Source organism: Vulpes lagopus, chromosome 2 (assembly GCF_018345385.1).
Source record: "Vulpes lagopus strain Blue_001 chromosome 2, ASM1834538v1, whole genome shotgun sequence".
Lineage (NCBI taxonomy): Eukaryota > Metazoa > Chordata > Mammalia > Carnivora > Canidae > Vulpes > Vulpes lagopus.
In genome coordinates, this window is record NC_054825.1 from 24,030,855 (window position 1) to 24,053,587 (window position 22,733).

Below are 22,733 nucleotides of genomic sequence, written 5' to 3' on the forward strand. Positions count from 1 at the left end.
TTTATTTTTTCATGATAGTCACACACAGAAAGAGAGAGAGAGAGAGGCAGAGACATAGGCAGAGGGAGAAGCAGGCTTCATATAGGGAGCCTGATGTGGGATTCGATCCCGGGTCTCCAGGATCGCGCCCTGGGCCAAAGGCAGGCGCCAAACCGCTGTGCCACCCAGGGATCCCTAGATCCATGCCTTTGACTCTGAGTCTGGTGCTCTTTCCAGCAACACAGAGCTGACACGCAAGTCTGTTCTGCTTCTGCCATGAGTTATGACCGATTCAGAGACCAATCTCTGGATTTCCGTGTCCCTGTGTGTGAACAGAGCTAATATTTCAACATCCCTTCAATTCTTAAATTCTAAGAGTCTTTTATATATGCTTCCATAAACTAAGGAAAGGAAAACCAGAGGAAAGGGGTTTCATTTCCTGATCACCAGGAAGGCTGGTTAATTTTCTTCCCAGTCAGGGCCCTGTTATATCATGAAGAAAAGCTCACCTTTCCTTTGATATCATTTATGGTTTTTCTCTCAAAAATATGGAGAAAAAAATGTCATCATAAAAATATCAGAGTTAAAAAATCACTCAATAATCAGTCACTCCAATAGATCACTCTTTTCATTTCTCCATGATCTCTGTCAGGTCTTGCCAACTTTCGTCTATACATTTCCAAGTGGATATGTCATCTCACTGCTGTTTCAGAAGGAATAAGATACATCCTTTTGTTCTTCTTTCTGGTTAAAATGTCATGCCTTGCAAACTTTGTCTCTCCACCTGAATTGTAAACCTCTTGAGGACACAGACCTTCAATGTGACCTCTTTGGATGGGCCTTGGCATTTACAGTTTACTGCTAGAAGCACAGAAATACTAAACACACATTTATAGTATGTTTATCCCCTTCTTGAATTTGTCCTTCCACAATTAAAACTCTGCTGCCTTTTTCAGATTCGCCTCATAGAATTACTTTCTCATTTAGGCTCTGGCCTAGCTCTTGATATAGTGGCCAATTACTTACTTCTCCATGTCATGTATTTTATTTTTCAGTATCCCAATGAGAAAAAAGAGAACCAAACCTACCAGGTTATCATGAGACACAAAGAACATGGAAGAACTTAACACAGTAGCTGGACTATAGAAGGTGCTCAATAAATACATACTAGATATGAAAATATGAATAATTCATGTCTTTGTTTATAGTCCTCCTTAGAGTTAAAGGGAAAAGGGGGAAGAAGAAAAAATGTGCAATCAAAACTTGATTCAATGCTACCTCCTCAAAACCACTCAAAGTTGTTCTTTCAGGAACATTCGGTAGGATGGGCAGCATCCTCTAAAAATACCCTGGGAAGTATCTTGCCACCACCTCTTCTGATAACACAGATGCAACAAAAACCATGGATCAAGCATAAATCATATCTTAAAGCCACATCAGAGAGCTGGATACATCCAGGATGGTGTGACAGCCTTCATATTCAGCCAGGTTTGAAAATATTTTCTTGATCGAGGCTGTTGACAGGAAGAAGATTCCTTCATGGAGAATTTCTAACAGACATTAGTGAAACAGGGGCCTTTATTCAAGAGCTGGTTATTGAGTATTTACTATGTTTTTGGCACTAGGGAACAAGAAAAAACAAGGTGTCTTCTCCACTGTTGCTCACAGAGCAAAAAGTAGTGGTTATAATATGAAGTGGTAGATGCATGTGTCTGTGCAGCATTTGGAAGGACTGAGGACAGCCTGGTAGAGATCACAAAGGCTTTCCAGATACTTGAGCTTAGAGAGAATTTGCTAAACAGAAATCATACTATGCAACCAGAATCATGCATGGCCAATGACTTCTCTGTTCTTTCTTTCCCATCCCTTAGCTAGCTAAGATAGCTAAGCTAAGATAGATAGCTACACACTTACTTTTTTCTATTTTGTAGGCCAGCCTAAAATCCTTTCTTCTCTGTGACACAGCCAATCATCTCAGCCCAAAGGGACTTCTTCCCTGGAAGGAGATCTCTATACTTCTAGATTTCTAGCTGCTATCTTGATTTCAAATTTATGTCCTTCTACCTTCTGAGCTCTTTGGACAAGGTCATTGCCTGGGGTTGCTCATCATTTTATGGCCTGCACAAAGCACCTGTCTGGTGCCACTCCTATAAGTAGACAACCAATGAAAAATCATCCCAACAATTGCTCTTGTTAGGAACTGATCTTATGCTATAGTTTTTTTTTTTTTTGGTCCAGAAAACTTTTTTTTCCCACTATGCCACAGACAGGCAGGTGGTCTTGAATCCAGTTTCTGCTGCATCACTCACTGCCCCCTCCTCATAAATTCTACTCCAATATTCACCTTGGAAAAGATATTCAGGCCTTCTAGACATCCATGCCCTCACCATTTGTTTGTTTCTTTCCTGGGGGGCTGCAGTGGCAGAGGTAGGAATAATACTGGTACTTTTCTCATAACATCATAAAAATTAAATGATATTCCAAAAGTAAGATTTTGATACAGTGCCTGGAACATAGCTATTAATATTTACTGGCATCACTTGGTATTTTTCATTATTGCTATTTGTGTGTGCGTATATATGTGTATGTGTATTTCACCTCAATTAGAAAACAAAGATCCTTGAGAACAGAAATTATGTTGCATATTTTATGGTATCTCTCTTAGCACCCAACAAAGGGCTGCACAGAAAGTTGAATACTAATAATTATTAACTGACCAACTGGTTTAAAAACCCAACCCCTAGTTAGTACTTCAGGATAAATTGGAGCCCTCTGTTCCAGGTTGAAGTGACTGCCCTTCCTTTCTTTTTTTTTTTTTTTTTTTGTTTAAGATTTTATTTATTTACTTGACAGAGAGAGAGAGAGAGAGAGAGAGAGAGAGAACACAAGTGAGGGGAAGGGGCAGAAGAAGAGGAAGAAGCAGACTCACCACTGAGCAGGGAGCCCAAAGTGGGGCCCAATCCCAGGAGCTTGAGATCATGACTTTACCCTAAGTCAGAGGCTTAACTGACTGAGCCACCCAGGCACCCTATTTCCCTTCCTTTCTTGGGAAGAAGCTGCCAAGGATGGCTCCTTACTAGAGTGAAGATCTTATATAGAACTTTCTCAGATTCACTCATGCAGTTGGTCAACAGGGGAGTATAAGACACCTGTCCAGTGCCAAACCTTGTTTGAAGTACTGGAGTCCCATCCCACATATATATGCACACACAGAATGAACTGAAGAGCCCAAGTCCTTGCCTTTCCAGAACTTTAATTTTAGTGGGAGAGACAGACATGCCACCCAAGAATTAACATGCTGAATGGTAACAACTCATTATGAAGAAAAACAAAGCAGGATAAATGGTACCAGTAATGGATCAGAAAGAACTTGAACTTTACAGAGAGTGGTTTGGTAAGGCATTGCCAAGAAGATGGTGCTTGAGCAGAAACTTGAAGGTAGTGAGAGCCCAAGGCAATTGAGTAACGTGCATCCCAATGAGCATGCTAGAGAAGAGGACTGGGACAGGATAGTGTTTAGTGACTGCAGCCAGAGCAGCTGGGTGCACAGTGAGTACACAGGATGGCAGTGGGAGATGGGGTCCAAGCACTGCGGCAAGCACACCAGGGAAATGACAGATGATCTCATGAGCCATGAAAAAGACTAAAGGTTTTACTCTGGGCAAGATGGGATCTACTAGAAGTTTTGAAAATGATGACATAATCCTCACATTTAAGTAAATAATTTGGGTTGCTTTATGGAGAATTGACAGTAGGTGGACAGGGGAGGAAGAGGTTGTAACCCCAACCTATGAGAGGGCAGGGTGATGATGGCAGGACCCAACAGAGCAGTGGGGGAGGGAATGAGGAATGGTGGAATTCCAGATGTGTTTTAAAAATAGAGTCAAAATGATTTGCTTAGGGACTGGCAGTAGAGTGTGAAATAGAGAGATGAGCCAAGACTCCAAAGTATTTTTCCTGAAAAACCAGAAGAATGAATCTGTGAGAGGAGTAAATTTGAAAAGGAGAATGAACAGAAATCAGGTACTTGATTTTTGAATGGAATATTTGGCCTATTTAGGAGAAATCCACATTGAGAGGTCAAGTAGGCATTTGGAGATGAACAAGTGGGGGTACAGAGGAGAGATGTGGGATAATCATTAGGGCAACTAAATGGCACTTAAAACCACAAACCTGGATGAGATAATGATAATAACAGGAATGAATGAGCAAGGACAGAGATGGAAAGGGTCCAAGAACAGGGCCTATGGGCTCTTCAATACTCGGAGACATCAGAAAGATGGGGCTTCTCAGGCCGAGTATCCTGAGAAGGAGCACCCAGTGAGTGGGAGCTACAAAGGAGAACAGTATTCTGTCTTTCACAGAATTCCCCTCCTCTTCTCCCTCCGCCCCACCTTCTCCTTCTCCCTCTCCTCCCTTTCTTCCTCTTTCCCCTTCTCTTCCTCCTCCTGAACACATTTCATTGGCTTTGCTGGATTGGATGGCTTCTATTCATCTTCCAAATCTCAGCCTTTGTACCAATTTTTCAGAGAGGACTTCCCCAATCTTCAGAAGAAACTACCCACCCACCTTGTCGTATCACATAGGTCTTTGCATCCTTAACACTTTGGGTATGAATCCATGCACATACTATGTGACACATGGCAATTCGTATCACTGCATGTTTGTTCACACACACACACAGGCACTGAATACCTGCCTATAACAAGCAGTTGCTACCTGCATGCAAGGGTCTCATGTATTTCCATTCACCCAGGGTGCACCTGGCCCTGGGCTGCATGACCTGTGTTCATTCCCTAATTGCAACTGAAGAGCCATACTGCAATGTCTGTACAATTCGTCCCACTTTACACATATGAAAAATGAAGCTGAGAAAGTTGAGTGAGCGGTCAAAAGAAAAGCCAGGTCTAAGTTAAAGAGATACCCTTTCTATCCTCGCTGTTAGTAGCTCAGTAAATAGTGGGTGCTGGACTGCTTAAGGGCAGCTGATTACATACAGTGCATGAAGGAGTCGATAAGACTTGATAAGCTGGAGCCTCACATTCCCAGACAACCCCCTACCTTTCCCCATTCTCTCCCCACTGACTCCATTACTTCACACTCACACCACACGGCTGTCCACATCTGTTTATGTCAATTATTCTCCATGTTTTCTCACTTCACAGCCACTCTCAGCCCTTCTCTGGCCTGTCTTCCACCCCCTGCAGGGGTCATCCACATGCATTGCATCAGTCCACCTGGCTTCCTTGCATCCCAGGTAGGTTCAGGCCTCCCAGGGAGGTTCAGGCACAGGCAGGAGCTCAGCAGGTGAGAAGAGAGGTCACCACCTGCCTTTCCACCTCTCCACTCCCTTCCTGCCTGCAGGTGCCCCATATTTCTGCCATGGGCTCCCCCTGGCTACAGTTTCAGCTGTTGCATGTCCCCTGCCCTCCACTCAGCCACTGGGCTCACTCTGGGAAATCTGCACTGAGTCCTTCAGGCACCAGGTCCTCACAGCTGCCTACTGCTGCCCTCTAGCACTGCTAGTCCAGGTGCCTGCCCATGCTGCATTGGTTCCCTTAATCCTGCCCATTCCTCTGAAAAAGAGTCCCTTCACTCAGTTCTCACCAAAATTCTCACAAGAAGGCCAACCTTCTTCTCTGGATACAAGGTCAAAGTGCATCCCTTTTTGATGCCATCCTGCTGTGGCCCTGACCTCTCCCAGGGTCCTGCACAGTCCAGGCCATTAGGCAGCCCGCAGCATTGTGCCTGCTTAGATTTTACAGTCATCCACAGTGCCATAAAAATCAATGGAACAAAAACCCAGAGAATCTTTATCACACCTGAGAAATTTCCCATAACTGCCCTGAAATTGTCCTGGATCTCCAGTGGTAAAACTTAAGGAAGGTGCTGGGGGGATGGCAAGGGGTAGGCCTGACAGCCACGTGTGAACTGGTGGTAATTCCCATCTTTTCCCTGATAAAAGAGAAATGAAGTGCCCACGAAGAGCTCAGCCTGTCTGAACACAGACATAACACTGCCTGTGCTTCCCATTCTGAGGGCTGCACAGTTTGCAAAAACATTTTCAAAACCCCAGCTCCCGTACGCAGAAGGGAGCCCAGGACATGAATCAGAACATGGTCAGAATGGCAAGGTAGGGGGCCAGGCACCCAGGCTAAGCTCCCTGCCTCCACGCACTCATACTAGGATGCTGGATAAGCATAATTAATGACAAAGTGGTTTGTACAGTGTATGTAAACACACTAAACACCTTGCTCTGCACATTTATCTGACATTAAGTGATTAACCAGTTGCATAAGCTAATATTTATACACGACCTACAATTGTGCCATGCAAATTAGGCCCCATTTATCATGCAATCGAAGAATTTGAAAAAGGAAGCAGAGTCCAGGGGCATTCTGGCTCAACCCTCCCATTTTGTAGATGAGAAAACTAAAGCAGAAAAGGGAGGGGGCAGGAAAGAGCAAAGGGTCTGGGCCTGTCTCCCACGACAGTCCTTTTTCTGCCACATTTTGCTATTATCTACTAACAAGGAGAACAAGGGATCCGCTTGTCCTGGATTCTTGAAGAAAATAACAATTTCTCTAACTTCCTTGGAGGCCAGAATAATAACGGCTAACATTTCCTGAGCTTTCTCTCTATGCCAGGAAGATACTAAGATCTTAATGTAATAAATGATTTAATTCTCCCAACATCACTGTGAGATTGATGCCATTATTAAGGAATTGTGATAAAGATTGAGGGCATTGATTCTGGATCCTGACTGTCTGGGTTCCTATCCAGCTCTACTATTAATGAGCTGCATGAGTTTTCTGCTGTCTCCACAGCTATGAAATGAAGATAACAATAGCATTTATCTCATGGGGGTGGTTGTAAAGATTACATTAATTAATATACATAATGCATTTATAATGATGCCTAGAACATAGTGAGTGCTCTATAAGATATTCCCTAGTTTGTTGTTGTACTATGTTCCCTATTTTGCAGATAAGGGAAGAAAGGCAGGCATATAATTTTTAAGCCTGTTCAGGAACTCACACAAATACACAGCTGCGAAGGGACAGAGCCAGGTTCCAACCCAGGCTTTCTAATTCCAGAACCAAGGCCTGTTCTCACTGATGCTGTCCAATAGAACTTTCTATAATGATAGAAATGGTCTATAACTATTCTAACCAATAGAGTAGATATCAACCACATGTGGCTACCAAGCACCTGAAATGTGGCTAGTGTAACAAAGAATGGAATTGTTCTGGGTGCCTGGGTAGCTCAGTCAGTTGAGCATCTGACTCTTGATTTCAGCTCAGGCCATGATCTCAGGGTAATGAGATCGAGCCCCATGTCCAGCTCCATGCTCAGCAGGGAGTCTTCTTGAGATTCTCTCCCTCTGCCTCTCCCTCCACTCATGGGTGCACTCTCGCTTTAAAATAGATAAATAAATCTTTAAAAAATGGCATTGTTTTCTTTATTTGTAACCAATTTTATCTTATTTAAATATAGCCACATGTGGCTAGCAATTACTGTTATCAGACAGCTTGCCCCTTCACTACCTTATTCAGTTTGCTGTCCTTATACTCTAGCTCAGTGCCTGACATATGGTAGACACTCTTGTCTCACCCTGCAGTATAGAAACCCTCATTCCCATATTTATGATTTTATTGCCTTCACAAGTCTGTCCTCAATAAAGGGTTATTCACCTCAGATGAATTCATAAATGCCTGTAAGATGAATGGATAAATAGATGAATGAAACTCTCATCTCAGCTCAATTGAGAAATGGCTCCATATGAAGTAGCTGGATCTCCTGATATCTCCTCCTCTATCATGATGCAGACTCCCCTCCACAGCCTATAGCCTTCTGGCTTCTGGCTTCTCTTAAGAATAGACCAGTGAGCCAAAGTCGGAGGCCATAAAGGTCCTGAATCACTTGTGACCTAAGTCCTACCTGGGCACACATCGTAGTGTCTAGAAGACAACTTGGAACTCGCTGATCTCTAAATTTGATTCTGGCAGCCACAGGCCCCCATGTGTCCATGGAAATTTCAAGAACCACTTGAAACAGTTCCTCCTCTGGTACCTAAAGCATTAAGATGCCTCACCATGGAATCTGACCAGCTACTGTTTGAATCCCAACTCTGTCATTTCTGGCTTTTTACTTTGGACCACATCAATGTTCTAAAACCTAAGCTGCCTCATCTTTAAAATGGGACTAATAGTGAGTATCCTTTTCCAAAGGGTTGAGACACTGAGTATGAAGAGCTTCATGCAATGCCCAGTGTGTTATCTGTGTTCCTGAAAGAATGTTCCGCCTCTCCCCACAAGGCTATAATGACTGCATCCACCTTTTCTAATTGGCCTGTCCTAACTAATCCTTCCTCTCAGTGATTCTCCCCTGAGGGGGTTCTATAGGCAACTGCCCAAAGAAAACATGTATTCAAAGGGTGAGCAGAAAGCTGGACCTGATCCCACGTTTTTGCATACATTTTTCAAATGGGAAGAGCAATTTCAAGGAAAATGTTGGATAATCACCATCATCATCAAAAAGCACTTAAATGCCTATTTGCAAGTGGTGCTGAAGGTAGAGGACAGAACTACAGTTCTGCCCTGCAGGTCTACTTCAAAGAGTCCCTTAAACACAATCTGTTCTCTACAGAAAATTGCTAACCCCAATGATTTTTTTATTCCTTACCCCTCTAATAACATTTGATTCTTCTCCAAACCTTGAACCATTTTCCTTCCCTAAAGTCCACGGCACTGCTCTTTCCTAGTTTTCTTCCTGCTTCTACCAACATTCTTCCTTTGTCTCCTTTGCTGGCTGCTATACATCTCTATTTTAATACTTATTGGCTATATAACCTCTGAGAACTTACCTAACCATCCTAAATCTCAAGTACCATCGATGAAATCAAAGTGGTGATACCTACTCCTAGGGTTAGCTTGAAGATTATACACGAGACAGAGAAGCCACAATGAATTGGACCCCACCTCTTAACAAACATTTTGACACAGTAAATAAAGAAAAATTCAAAATCTCAAATAATTCCTGAGTTTGAAAGTAAATTCCTGTATGTCAAAATCAAACTGAGAACCCAAAACCAAAGTGATAAACAGGACTTTATTCAGTCATGATCCATGGTATTTTGTGAAACAAATATAGGCTCTGGGAACCAAGGGAAGGGTTCTAATATCTGCACAAGGAAAAGATTCTTGTCTTTATGCCCTACAAGGCAAAGAGCTGGAAACAATGCCTATATAAAGTTTGAAGTGTTATCAGCTACATGACATGGAGCCTTGAAATATGTCGGCCACTCTCCAGGGAAGCAGAAACAAACTGACTTCTGATCAGAGCCTTAAATTAGGCTGGGGGAGGTGGGAAGAGTCACTTGAGAGAAAACAAAACCCAAGGCTACCTACAGCTCTGAATATGAAGTTTGAATGCGCATGACCTGCATGATGCAGAAATCTACCACAAACAAATATATATTTAAATTTGTTTATGTCCACTGATACTCCTAGAGCTCAAGCAGAAACAAAAGAAAACCACCTATGGAGGATATTTTATAATCCAGGGCATCTTGTAACAAAGCAGACTAGGCAAGATGAACTGACTCTTAAAAGACACATATAGTCACACCCACACATAAACCAATATAAGGTTTGAAGTTAATAGAATTAATGAATGAATCAGCAGGAGGCTAGCAGGGATCCCTGGGTGGCGCAGCGGTTTGGCGCCTGCCTTTGGCCCAGGGCGCGATCCTGGAGACCCGGGATCGAGTCCCACGTCGGGCTCCCGGTGCATGGAGCCTGCTTCTCCTTCTGCCTGTGTCTCTGCATCTCTCTCTCTCTCTCTGTGTGACTATCATAAATAAAAAAAAAAAATATTTTTTAAATTTAAAAAAAAAGAAGGAGGCTAGCATAGTAAAACTAGCCTAAGTAAAAACACTTAGCACCTTAGCATGATGCTTAGTATATGTCAGGTGTTCAGTAGTTCCTATTTTCCGTTCTCTTTTCTTCTATACCATAAATACTGATTCTAAGATCCTTTCCTTGTCTCTTCATTGGTTTTAGACATTTATTTTTGTTTTTGTTATATTTCATTGATTGATTCATTCATTCATTCACTCAAAAGGGGAGCGCATGACCAGAACTGAATTTTAGGAAGACTGCACTTTATGCTACCACCATATTTATACATTCACTATTGTAAAAAAAAAAAAAACAATTAAAATAATCAGAAGCAATAAGAGACAGGTAGTTGGTCCAAGAGATGGGTAGTTGGTCCAAGGGAAAGGAAACTCTTCTGCCCACCACAGGAGTGTGGCCATGTGGTTAAAAATTTTTAAAAAGGATGAGAGAAGGAGCAGAGGGGGAAGGAGCTGGGAACCACTTAGGAATACCCAGCTCCACCAGTGGACTTTAGTGGGCTGTATCCGTGACCTAAAGCCAAAGTTTAGGCGCTAAAGGTATTCTTCCAAACTTTGTGTGTGTGCTTTAAAGATCAACAGCTGGACCACTGGAGCATGAACCATCCAACCTTACACAAACAGGGCTACAGTTCAGCATTTTCAGACGTTACCAAGTGGAACAAGAAACAACAGCTCTGGAAAGGAAAGGAGTAAGACAACAAGTAGGCTATGTCACCTACTTGAAGGGCTTTCTTTTTTTTTTTTTTTTTTTTTTTTTTTTTACTTTTCTTTTTTTTTTTTTTTTAATTAATTTTTATTGGTGTTCAATTTACCAACATACAGAAAAACACCCAGTGCTCATCCCATTAAGTGTCCAACTCAGTGCCCGTCACCCATTCCCCTCCAACACCCGCCCTCCTCCCCTTCCACCACCCCTAGTTCGTTTCCCTGAGTTAGGAGTCTTTATGTTCTGTCTCCCTTCCTGATATTTCCCAACATTTCTTTTCCCTTCCTTTATATTCCCTTTCACTATTATTCATATTCCCCAAATGAATGAGAACATACACTGTTTGTCCTTCTCCGATTGACTTATTTCACTCAGCATAATACCCGCCAGTTCCATCCACGTTGAAGCAAATGGTGGGTATTTGTCGTTTCTAATTGCTGAGTAATATTCCATTGTATACATAAACCACAGCTTCTTTATCCATTCATCTTTCGATGGACACCGAGGCTCCTTCCACAGTTTGGCTATTGTGGCCATTGCTGATAGAAACATCGGGGTGCAGGTGTCCCGACGTTTCACTGCATCTGAATCTTTGGGGTAAATCCCCAACAGTGCAATTGCTGGGTCGTAGGGCAGGTCATCTAATATTCGATAAAGGAGGAAAGACTATCCATTGGAAGAAAGACAGTCTCTTCAATAAATGGTGCTGGGAAAATTGGACATCCACATGCAGAAGAATGAAACTGGACCACTCTCTTTCACCATACACAAAGATAAACTCAAAATGGATGAGAGATCTAAATGTGAGACAAGATTCCATCAAAATCCTAGAGGAGAACACAGGCAACACCCTTTTTGAACTCGGCCACAGTAACTTCTTGCAAGATACATCCACAAAGGCAAAAGAAACAAAAGCAAAAATGAACTATTGGGACTTCATCAAGATAAGAAGCTTTTGCACAGCAAAGGATACAGTCAACAAAACTAAAAGACAACCTACAGAATGGGAGAAGATATTTGCAAATGACATATCAGATAAAGGGCTAGTTTCCAAAATCTATAAAGAACTTATTAAACTCAACACCAAAGAAACAAACAATCCAATCATGAAATGGGCAAAAGACATGAAGAGAAATCTCACAGAGGAAGACATGGACATGGCCAACAAGCACATGAGAAAATGCTCTGCATCACTTGCCATCAGGGAAATACAAATCAAAACCACAATGAGATACCACCTCACACCAGTGAGAATGGGGAAAATTAACAAGGCAGGAAGCCACAAATGTTGGAGAGGATGCAGAGAAGAGGGAACCCTCTTACACTGTTGGTGGGAATGTGAACTGGTGCAGCCACTCTGGAAAATTGTGTGGAGGTTCCTCAAAGAGTTGAAGGGCTTTCTTAAGGAGATGGGGGGACTTGTGGGTTTCAAAAGAAGAGTGTTTGAACAGAACATAAAAAGAAGCTATTTCCAGTGGAAAACTAAAAAAGAAAAAAATTTCATTTTTAAAAGATTTATTTATTTTATAGAGAGTGAGAGAATGCAATGGGAGAGTGGCAGAGGAAGAAGCAGAGAGAAACCCAAGCAAAGACTGCACTGAGCATGGAGCCGGACTTGGGGTTTGATCCTACAACCCCGAGATTATGACCTGAGCTGAAACTAAGAGTCAGACTCTCAATCAACTGTGCCACCTGGTCACGCTGAGAAAATTTTAATTTTACATGTAAGGTCTGAGCTAGTCATCAGAACTCTCCAACACCAGAGCTGGCTCCTTTGAGGAACTGATCTCCCTGAAACTAGAAGCATATAAACAGAAGCTGAGTGGCTGGTGGTCGAGCTATTAAAATAGCAAAGATTGGGGAGCTGGACTAAAGACTGGTCCAGCTCAAAATTCTATAGGAATTAATTAAGACAACAAAAAGCAAAGAGGTTAAAAGAAGCAAAAACAATTATAAAAATATTTGCCACTGAGATTATATACAATGAACTCCATACCAAGAAGTATTCATAAAAACAAAATAGTTTAATAAAATAAATGATAAACATGGCTTTTACTCTCTCCCCATTTCTTTTTTTTGTATATTTGTTAATTGGAGTTCGATTTGCCAATATATAGTATAATACCCAGTGCTCATCCCATCAAATGCCCCCCTCAGTGCCCGTCATCCAGTCACTACAACCCCCCACCCACCTCCCCTTCCACTACCCCTGGTTCGTTTCCCAGAATTGGGAGTCTCTCATGTTCCATCACACTCTCTGATATTTCCCACTCATCTTCTCTCCTTTTCCCTTTATTCCCTTTCACTATTTTTTATATTCTCCAAATGAATGAAACATATAATGTTTGCCCTTCTCCAATTGACTTATTTCATTCAGCATAATAACCTCCAGTTCCATTCACGTCGAAGCAAATGGTGGGTATTTGTCCTTTCTGATAGCTGAGTAATATTCCATTGTATACATAGACCACATCTTCTTTATCCATTCATCCTTTACATGGACACCAAAGCTCCTTCTGTAGTTTGGCTATTGAGGACATTGCTGCTAGAAACATCAGGGTGCAGGTGTCCTGCCGTTTCACTGCATCTGTATTTTGGGGGTAAATCCCCAGCAGTGCAATTGCTGGGTCGTAGGGTAGCTCTATTTTTAACTCTTTGAGGAACCTCCACACAATTTGCCAGAGCAGCTGTACCAGTTCACATTCCCACCAACAGTGCAAGAGGGTTCCCCTTTCTCCACAACCTCCCCAATGTTTGTTGTTTCCTGTCTTGTTAATTTTCCCCATTCTCACTGGTGTGAGGTGGTATCTCATTGTGGTTTTGATTTGTATTTCCCTGATGGCAAGTGATGTGGAGCATTTTCTCATGTGCTTGTTGGCCATGTCTATGTCTTCCTCTGTGAAATTTCTGTTCATGTCTTTTGCCCATTTCAGGATTGGATTGTTTGTTTCTTTGCTGTTGAGTTTAATAAGTTCTTTATAGATCTAGGATACTAGGCCTTTATCTGATACATCATTTGCAAATATCTTCTCCCATTCTGTAGGTTGTCTGTTAGTTTTGTTGACTGTTTCCTTTGCTGTGCAGAAGCTTTTGATCTTGAGTAAGTCCCAATAATTAATTCATTTTTGCTTTTGTTTCCCTTGCCTTCATAGATGTATCTTGCAAGAAATTGCTGTAGCCAAGTTCAAAAAGGGTGTTGCCTGTGTTCTCCTCTAGGATTTTGATGGATTCTTATCTCACATTTAGATCTTTCATCCATTTTGAGTTTATCTTTGTGTATGGTGTAAGAGAATGGTCTAGTTTCATTCTTCTGCATGTGGCTGTCCAATTTTCCCAGCACCATTTATTGAAGAGACTGTCCTTTTTCCAGGGGATAGTCTTTCCTGCTTTGTCGAATATTAGCTGACCATAGAGTTGAGGGCCCACTTCTGGATTCTCTATTCTGTTCCATTGATCTATGTGTCTGTTTTGGGGCCAGTACCACACTGTCTTGATGATCACAGCTTTGTTGTACAACTTGAAATATGGCATTGTGATGCCCCCAACTCTGGTTTTCTTTTTCAATACTCCCCTGGCTACTCGGGGTCTTTTCTGATTCCACACAAATCTTAAGATGATTTGTTCCAATTCTGTGAAGAAAGTCCATGGTATTTTGATAGGGATTGCATTGAATGTGTAAATTGCCCTGGGTAGCATTGACATTTTCACAATATTAATTGTTCTAATCCAAGAGCATGGAATATTTTTCCATATTTTTGTGCCCTCAATTTCTTTCAGAAGTGTTCTGTAGTTTTTAGGGTATAGATCCCATACCTCTTTGGTTAGGTTTATTCCTTGGTATCTTATGCTTTGGGGTGCAATTGTAAATGGGATTGACTCCTTAATTTCTCTTTCTTCAGTCTCATTGTTAGGGTATACAAATGCCACGGATTTCTGGGCATTGATTTTGTATCCTGCTACACTGCTGAATCACTGTATGAGTGATTTCTATGTACAGTATCATGTCATCTGCGAAGAGGGAGAGTTTGACTCCTTCTTTTCCAATTTAAAGCCTTTTATTTCTTTTTGTTTTCTGATTATTGAGGCTAGGACTTCTCATACTATGTTGCATAGCAGTGGTGAGAATGGACATCCCTGTTGTGTTCCTCATCTTAGGAGAAGGGCTCTCAGTGTTTCCTCATTGAGAATGATATTTACTGTGGGCTTTTCGTAGATGGCTTTTAAGATGCTGAGAAATGTTCCCTCTATCCCTACACTCTGAAGAGTTTTGATCAGGAATAGGTGCTGTATTTTGTCAAATGCTTTCTCTGCATCTATTGAGAGGATCATATGGTTCTTGTTTTTTTCTCTTATTGGTATGACCTATGATGTTAATTGTTTTACAAATGTTGAACCAACCTTGCATCCCGGGGATAATTCCCACTTGGTCATGGTGAATAATCTTCTTAATGTATTGTTGGATCCTATTGGCTAGTATCTTGTTGAGAATTTTTGCGTCTGTGTTCAGCAGGGATATTGGTCTATAATTCTCCTTTTTTGGTGGGGTCTTTGTCTGGTTTTGGAATTAAGGTGATGCTGGCCTCATAAAATGAGTTTGGAAAGTGTGAAGGTATTCCATCCCTTTCTATCTTTCGGAACAGCTTTAGTAGAATAGGTACTGTTTCTTCTTTAAACGTTTGATAGAATTCCTCTGGGAAGCCATCTGGCCCTGGACTTTTGTGTCTTGGAAGGTTTTTGATGACTGCATCAATTTCATCCCTGGTTATTGGCCTGTTCAGGTTTTCTATTTCTTCCTGTTCCAGGTTTGGTAGTTTGTGGTTTTCCAGAAATGTGTCCATTTCTTCTAGATTGCCTAATTTATGGGTGTATAGCTGCTCATAATATGATTTTAAAATCATTTGTATTTCCTTGGTATTAGTTGTGATCTCTTCTTTTTCATTAGTAATGATATTAATTTGAGTCTTTTCTCTTTTCCTTTTAATAAGGCTGGCTAATGGTTTTTCTATCTTATGAATTCTTTCAAAGAACCAACTCCTGGTTTTGTTGATCTGTTCTACAGTTCTTCTGGTCTCTATTTCACTGAGTTCTGCTCAAATCTTTATTAACTCTCTTCTGGTTGGTGTAGATTTTTATTTGCTGTTCTTTCTCCAGTTCCTTTAGGTGTGAGGTTAGCTTGTGTATTTGAGTTTTTTCCACTTTTTTGAGGGATGCTCGTATTGCGACGTATTTCCCTCTTATGACTGCTTTTGCTGTATCCCAAAGATTTTGAACGGTTGTATCTTCATTTTCATTAGTTTCCATGAATCTTTTTAATTCTTCTCTAATTGCCTGGTTGACCCATTCATCTTTTAGCAGGATGCTCTTTAACCTCTACATGTTCGAGTTTCTTCCAAATTTCTTCTGTGATTGAGTTCTAGTTTGAAAGCATTGTGGTCTGAAAATATTCAGGGGACAATCCCAATCTTTTGGTATCAATAGATACCTGATTTGTGAATCAATATGTGGTCTATTCTGGAGAAAATTCCATATGCACTTGAGAAGAATGTGTATTCAGCTGCATTCGGATGCAAAGTCCTGTATATATCTTTGAAATCCATCTGGTCCAGTGTATTATTTAAAGCTCTTATTTCTTTGGTGATGTTGTGCTTAGAAGATGTGTCATTTGCAGAAAGTGCCATGTTGAAGTCTCCTACTATTAGTGTATTATTAACTAAGTATGTCTTTACTTTGGTTATTAATTGATTGATATACTTGACAGCTCCCACTTTAGGGGCATAAATATTCATGATTGTTAAGTCTTCTTGTTGGATAGACCTTTTAAGTATAATATAGTGTCCCTCTTCATCTCTTACTACAGTCTTTGGGATAAACTTTAATTTATCTGATATGAGGATTGCTACCCCAGCTTTCTTTTGAGGACCATTTGAATGGTAAATGGTTCTCCAACCTTTCATTTTCATGCTGGAGGTGTCGTTAGGTCTAAAATTAGTCTCTTGTAGACATCAAATAGATAGGTCTTGCTTTTTTATCCAGTCTGAAATCCTGCATCTTTTGATGGGATCATTTAGCCCATTCATGTTCAGTTACCATTGAAAGATATGAATTTAGTGTCATTGTAATACCTATTCAGTCCCTGTCTTTGTGTCTTATTTCTTTGGGTTTCCTTTCTTTTTACAGGGTCCCCCTTAATATTTCTTGCAGAGCTGGTTTGGTGGCCACATATTGTTTCAGTTTCTGACTATCTTGGAAGCTCTTTATCTCTCTGTCTATTCTGAATGAGAGTCTTGCTGGATAAAGTATTCTTGGCTGCATGTTCTTCTCATTTAGGACCTTGAAAATATCCTGCCAGCCCTTTCTGGCCTGCCAGGTATCTGTGGAGAGGTCTGCTGTTAATCTAATATTTCTCCCCATATAAGTTAGGGATCTCTTGTCTCTTGCTGCTTTAAGGATTTTCTCTTTATCTTTTGAATTTGCAAGTTTCACTATTAAATGTCGAAGTGTTGAACGGTTTTTATTGATTTTAGGGGGGCCTCTATATCTCCTGGATCTGCAAGCCTGTTTCCCTCCCCAAATTAGGGAAGTTCTCAGCTATAATTTGTTCAAATATGCTTTCTGGCCCTCTGGCCCTTTCAGCGCTCTCTGGAACCCCAATTAAACGTAGATTTTTCCTTCTGAGGCTGTCATTTATTTCCCTTAACCTTTCCTCATGGTCTTTTGTTTTTCTCTTTTTTTCCTCTGCTTCCTTCCTTGCCATCAACTTGTCTTCTGTGTTGCTCACTCTTTCTTCTACCTCATTAACCCTCGTTAGGATCTCCAGTTTGGATTGCATCTCATTTAATTGACTTTTAATTTTGGCCTGATTAGATCTAAATTCTGCAGTCATGAAGTCTCTTGAATCCTTTATGTTTTTTTTTTTTCCAGAGCCACCAGTAGCTTTATAATTGTGCTTCTGAGTTGGCTTTCTGACATCAAACTGTAATCCAAATTCTGTAACTCTGTGGCAGAGAGTACTGTTTCTGATTCTTTCTTTTGTGGTGAGTTCTTCCTTCTAGTCATTTTGCTCAGTGAACTGTGGCTGTATGAGCAGGCTGAATCAAGAATATCAACCACAACCTAGGTAAATTTCACCCTAGATGATTCTGCCAAGGTCAGAGACCAGAAATTGAAAACAAAGATCAGAATGAAATTAAACAAAAGGACCACTAAAGTGAAAAACAAAATTTAAAACAAAGTAGTAAAAAATAAAAGGCCAAGAATCCCAAAGAAGAAGAAAAAAACAAAAAGAAGAGTGAAAAAAAGAAGAGAAAGAAGCAATAGTAAAGATGAAAAAAAAGAAAAAGAAAAAAGAAGAAAAAGAGGGGCACTGAGAGATGGTGGTGGTGACAAAGTTGTAGTCTTTGGAGGGAGAATGCAGTCTACCTGAGGGGTCCTAGAGGTTTAACCTCTTGGTTCTGAGTATATTAAGCTCTATATGTTAGAAGATGCTTAGTCCCAAATTTATATAAACCAGAAATACTTGTAGAGGGCCCCAACAATGACCACCAAAACATAAATGAGATAAAAGAGGGGGAGAGAATGGGAATGAGGAATCTCACAGAATGAACTAACATGGTATACCACTTCATTCTGTGTGCATGCTGGTCATATTTTATTTTATTATTTTTTTTAATTTTTTTTATTTATTTATGATAGTCACACAGAGAGAGATAGAGGTAAAGACATAGCCCAAGGGAGAAGCAGGCTCCATGCACTGGGAGCCCAATGTGGGATTCGATCTCAGGTCTCCAGGATCGCACCCTGGGCCAAAGGCAGGCGCCAAACCGCTGCGCCACCCAGGGATCCCATGCTGGTCATATTTTAGAAGGTATTAACTTCCGCAATTGTAGAACAAAATGAGGCAGAGAAAACAAAAAACACAAAACAAAAAAAAGAATACCTTGTATATCTCCCAAAATTGAGTATGTTGAAGGGAATCTAGAAGTGGAAAATATATCTAGGACCTGTAATTGTAGAAATATGAAAGGCAAAAATGAAGAAACTTAAAAAAGAAGAAGTGGTAAAATATTTTAGTTAAGGTGGGAAAAGAGAAAAAAAATAGGAAATTTACAGTCTGATATAAAAACGAGTTGTACTGGAAAACGGAAGAAAAAAATAGTAGGGGTACCCTCTGGTTCTATATACTGTAAATCCCTCGACCTCTCCTGGAGCTTTCCAGCGCTGCTCAGTCAAGCACTTGCTCTGTCCCTGTCCTTCTAGCTGGTCTTCTGGGGGAGAGGCCTGTGGTGCTGAGTCTCAGGTGTGTGCACCTGGGGGAGCTCCCCAGCCCCCCACCAGGTGCACGGCTCAGTGGGAGCTGTTTACCCAGTGAGGCCCCTGTTCCCTGGTGGCCCCACTCTGTCCCAGGCACAGGGTGACACCAGGAGGAACAACCACACTGGCGGCGGCCAGCTCCCCAGCCCTGGAGTCAGCTCCCACAGTAACTCCCGCAGCTCCCCGTCCGCAGGGGCCTGGATGCTCCGGGGCGGGGGGGCACTGACCTGCACAGCTCGGGGGCGCCTGGGGCAGAAGTGTCCTCACTGTCCTGGGCCCTCCCTGCCTCCGCCTGTCCCCGGGGGGAGCGCAGGGTCCTGGGCTGTGTCCCCCGCGCCCTGGGCTCCGGGGCCTGCGCTGCTGGGATAACGCTCCCGGGGCCACAGCTTCCGCAGGCAGCAGGCGCAGCCCCCTCCCCCGGAGCCCCCGCCTGCCCCCCGGCTTCTCCCCGAGGCCCGCGGGGCGCTCCAGCCCGATACCGAGATGGGCCTGCGGGGTGCGGCACGCTCTCCCCCGGGCGCCCCTCCTGTTAGTGACCCCGGGAGCCTGGAGACCTCGCTGCCCCTCCTGCTCCTGCCCGGGTTCCCTGCTGAGCGCCTCTCCCTCCGGGAAGAATCCCGTGCCTATATTTTAAAGTTTCCGCTTCTCCGGGGCTGGACTTTCCTGTCCCAGAGCATCCCCCTCCCCCCACACCTCGCCTTAGCCGGCTCCTCACGGAGCCCGTCCCCCACTGGATTCTTTTTTATTTTATTCCCCCCCGCCCCCCGCCTTCCTACCTTGTTAGAAGCAAAACCCCTTCTCTCTATAGCATTCCGGCTGTTCTCTCTTTAAATCTCATGTCAGATTTGTAGGTTTTCAGGATGGTTTGAAAGTTATCTAGGTAAGTTGATGGGGACAGGTGACTTGGGGACCCTACTTCTCTGTAATCTTGCCTTGACCCCCCTCCCCATTTCATTCTGTAGCAGACTGTGAGTGCGCGTGCGTGCACACACACACACACATATAGACACAAGCCATTCAGGGAACACCACCAAGAGATGCTGGCACAATTGAAATGCTAAAAATGTCATAGTTCACACATTGTCATAAATTTTCTCCTCTGTGTATGTTTCCATGATAAAGAGAAAGAGCTGGATAATCTGAGCACTGCTGTCTTCAACTCTGTAATTAGAGAACATGGACCCTGATGAATTGCAAATGGAGACAGAAGCCCAGCTTGTGACTTAATGAGCAAAGACAGCCCAGTCAGACGTCTACATTCCATATTAATCAATGGCAGATGATTTCTGCTGGAAAATTGTCCTCAGTGACATATGGTCTTATTAGCCAACTATTACCCGGTTGGCCTCCTTTCCCTGAGACCTCTGGCCCTTTGAGTTCTGAGTCCTAGACATTAAGGAGACTGAAGTTCCAAAGAATTTTGGCAGATAACTTCACCCAAGAGAACATACCCCCTGAATTCTTAGAGAAGTTAAAATTCAAAGTAGCAAAAGAAGAGGAGATTTACAAAGAAGCAAATAACTGCCCTGAGGAGAGGAAAATCAAAGTTAGCCCAGCCAGTTCAGACACCAAATCATATGAAAAGTGGTGTCATCTACTCGCTGTGGGGCCCGGTGTCAGGCAGAACTGGTTTCTGCCAAGCAGAGACATCACAATGAGGAGGGACTTAGCTTATCCATAACACCATTTTCCATAGGATGCTCACAACACACCTGTGAGCTCTCCATCATTATTCTCATTCTACAGAAAATGAAGCAGGCTCAGAGAAGCTAAGCCATTCACTCAAGGTAACACACATCTGGAAAAAAGAAAAGCATAGGATAAAAATCTAGGAATTTTGAGTTCAAGTCCAGTTCTCTTTCCAGAGCTTAGTATTATATTCCCCAAGGATCCCCATTTTCAGCTGCATATTAACTATGAGGTGTCCTCTAAAGTACTGATTCTTCTTAACTGAGCCTCTTTGTTCATAACTGACTTGTCACCAAGTATGCACTGGGCACCTAATAAGTACACTTAGCAGGTTCCTTTCTTTAGTGAAATCCCCTTCCTCCCCCAATATTTTGCAGTCTTCAAAAACCCTTCCCCGCTTGTGGCTTCAGGAAGTCACTGGTTCCTAAGGTTCCAATGGCAGCATAGGTGATTCACAGTTTGTGCCTTTTTGCCTCACACCAGACTAAGCCACTTCAGGGAAGGTCTGAGTCTGACTCATCATTATAGTTATATAAGCATTGTATACAATTATTTAAACCCTTCAAGTCTTCAGCAGAGGTTTGCAGAATGCAAAGGTAGGGTCTAGCATAAGGAAAGTGGGATCTTGTTACAGAGCCAAGATGTACACACAAAACAAACGTTGAGGAACAGGAAATGATTAAATGCTAAACTGTGTCCTGGATTTTAGCTGCTATAGAGCTAATCTCCAAGGGACAGTCCCCAGAAAACAAAAAGCACACATCTATATCCCCCTTATCCTCAATGCCTGATGCACCTTCTCCTTCCCTCAAGGACTGGAAGCATCCACAAAGAGCTGTTTCTGATGACTATAAAAAAGGGGTGCTAGACTCAGATTATCGCCTGGCCTAGAATAGACTTCTTCATTGGGGTAAGACCATTAATGGAGAGGTCAAGTTTCATACCAGAGACACAGAGCCAGAAAAACTTTTGCATCTGAAATTCTGAAACAAATTGGATGTTCATATGAAATTGATGAAAGACAAAATTGAAATTCCCTTTAGATTTTTAATGGTTAGTTCATGGTCAAGAAGTGACTTATTCAAATAGCCTTTGTTATTTTAAATAGACAGTTACCAACCTCCACATGGACTGTGTTAAAAAGAAAAGAAATAATTTCCCATCGCTACACAATAAAACACAAATTCCTTAGGTTAATACCAAATCCACCTCCCATCCACGCTGACCACATACTCACTTTCTGACTATACTTCCTTTACTCCCCATCCTGCAGTCTGTGCCCCAGCCAAACTAAAGGACTTGCTAAATTTAGTTACACTTTCCAGGAACCAATCCCCCAAAAGCCACTTTTTTTTTCATCTTCCACTACACTGTTTCCATGTCTCTCCACTGAACTAAAGTACACAGTATGATGAGAGGGCAGAAGTTTGTTCTTACTTGACATTTCAAAGTCACATTTTAATAGTATGGATTTTTTTTTTTTTTGCTACTATTAATTCTTGATTCTCACAGTCTCTTAATGGCTTCAAAATACTTTTTCACACATTAGGTAATTTTCACACTTCTCTGAAACTAGTCAAAATAGTTCCATTTTACAAGTGAAGAGTTACAAAAAGTGTAGTCAGTCACAAAGGATCAGAATATGGCCGATTTTGGTAATTGTTCAATATGCACTTAAGAACAATGTGTATTCTGCTTTTTTGGGGTGAAGTGTTCTATCAAAATCGATTAGGTCAAGTTAGTTGATTGTGTCATTCAATTTTTCTACATCCTTACTGATTTTTCTTTCTACTTGTTCTATAAAGTACCAAAAAAGATTAAAGTATTGAATTTTTAAGTGCCATTTAAAAAAAAGTCACAGGGCAGTCCTGGTGGCTCAGCAGTTTAGTGCCACCTTCAGCCCAGGGCCTGATCCTGGACACCTGGGATTGAGTCCAACGTCACGCTTCCTGCATGGAACCTGCTTCTCCCTCTGCCTGTGTCTCTGCCTCTATCTCTCTCTCTCTGTGTCTCTCATGAATAAATAAATAAAATCTTTTAAAAAAGTCACATCTATTACAATGTTTAGGGATAAATCTAGCAAAAGAGGTGCAAGAACTATAAACTAAAAACTATAAAATATCACTG

General features: G+C 41.9%; 1 protein-coding gene across 1 annotated transcript in view; it reads right to left on the minus strand.

The window, feature by feature from the left end:
• SORCS3 (sortilin related VPS10 domain containing receptor 3) overlaps window positions 1-22,733 on the minus strand; it is a 587,544-nt gene that overhangs the window by 242,923 nt on the left and 321,888 nt on the right. The window lies entirely within an intron of this gene.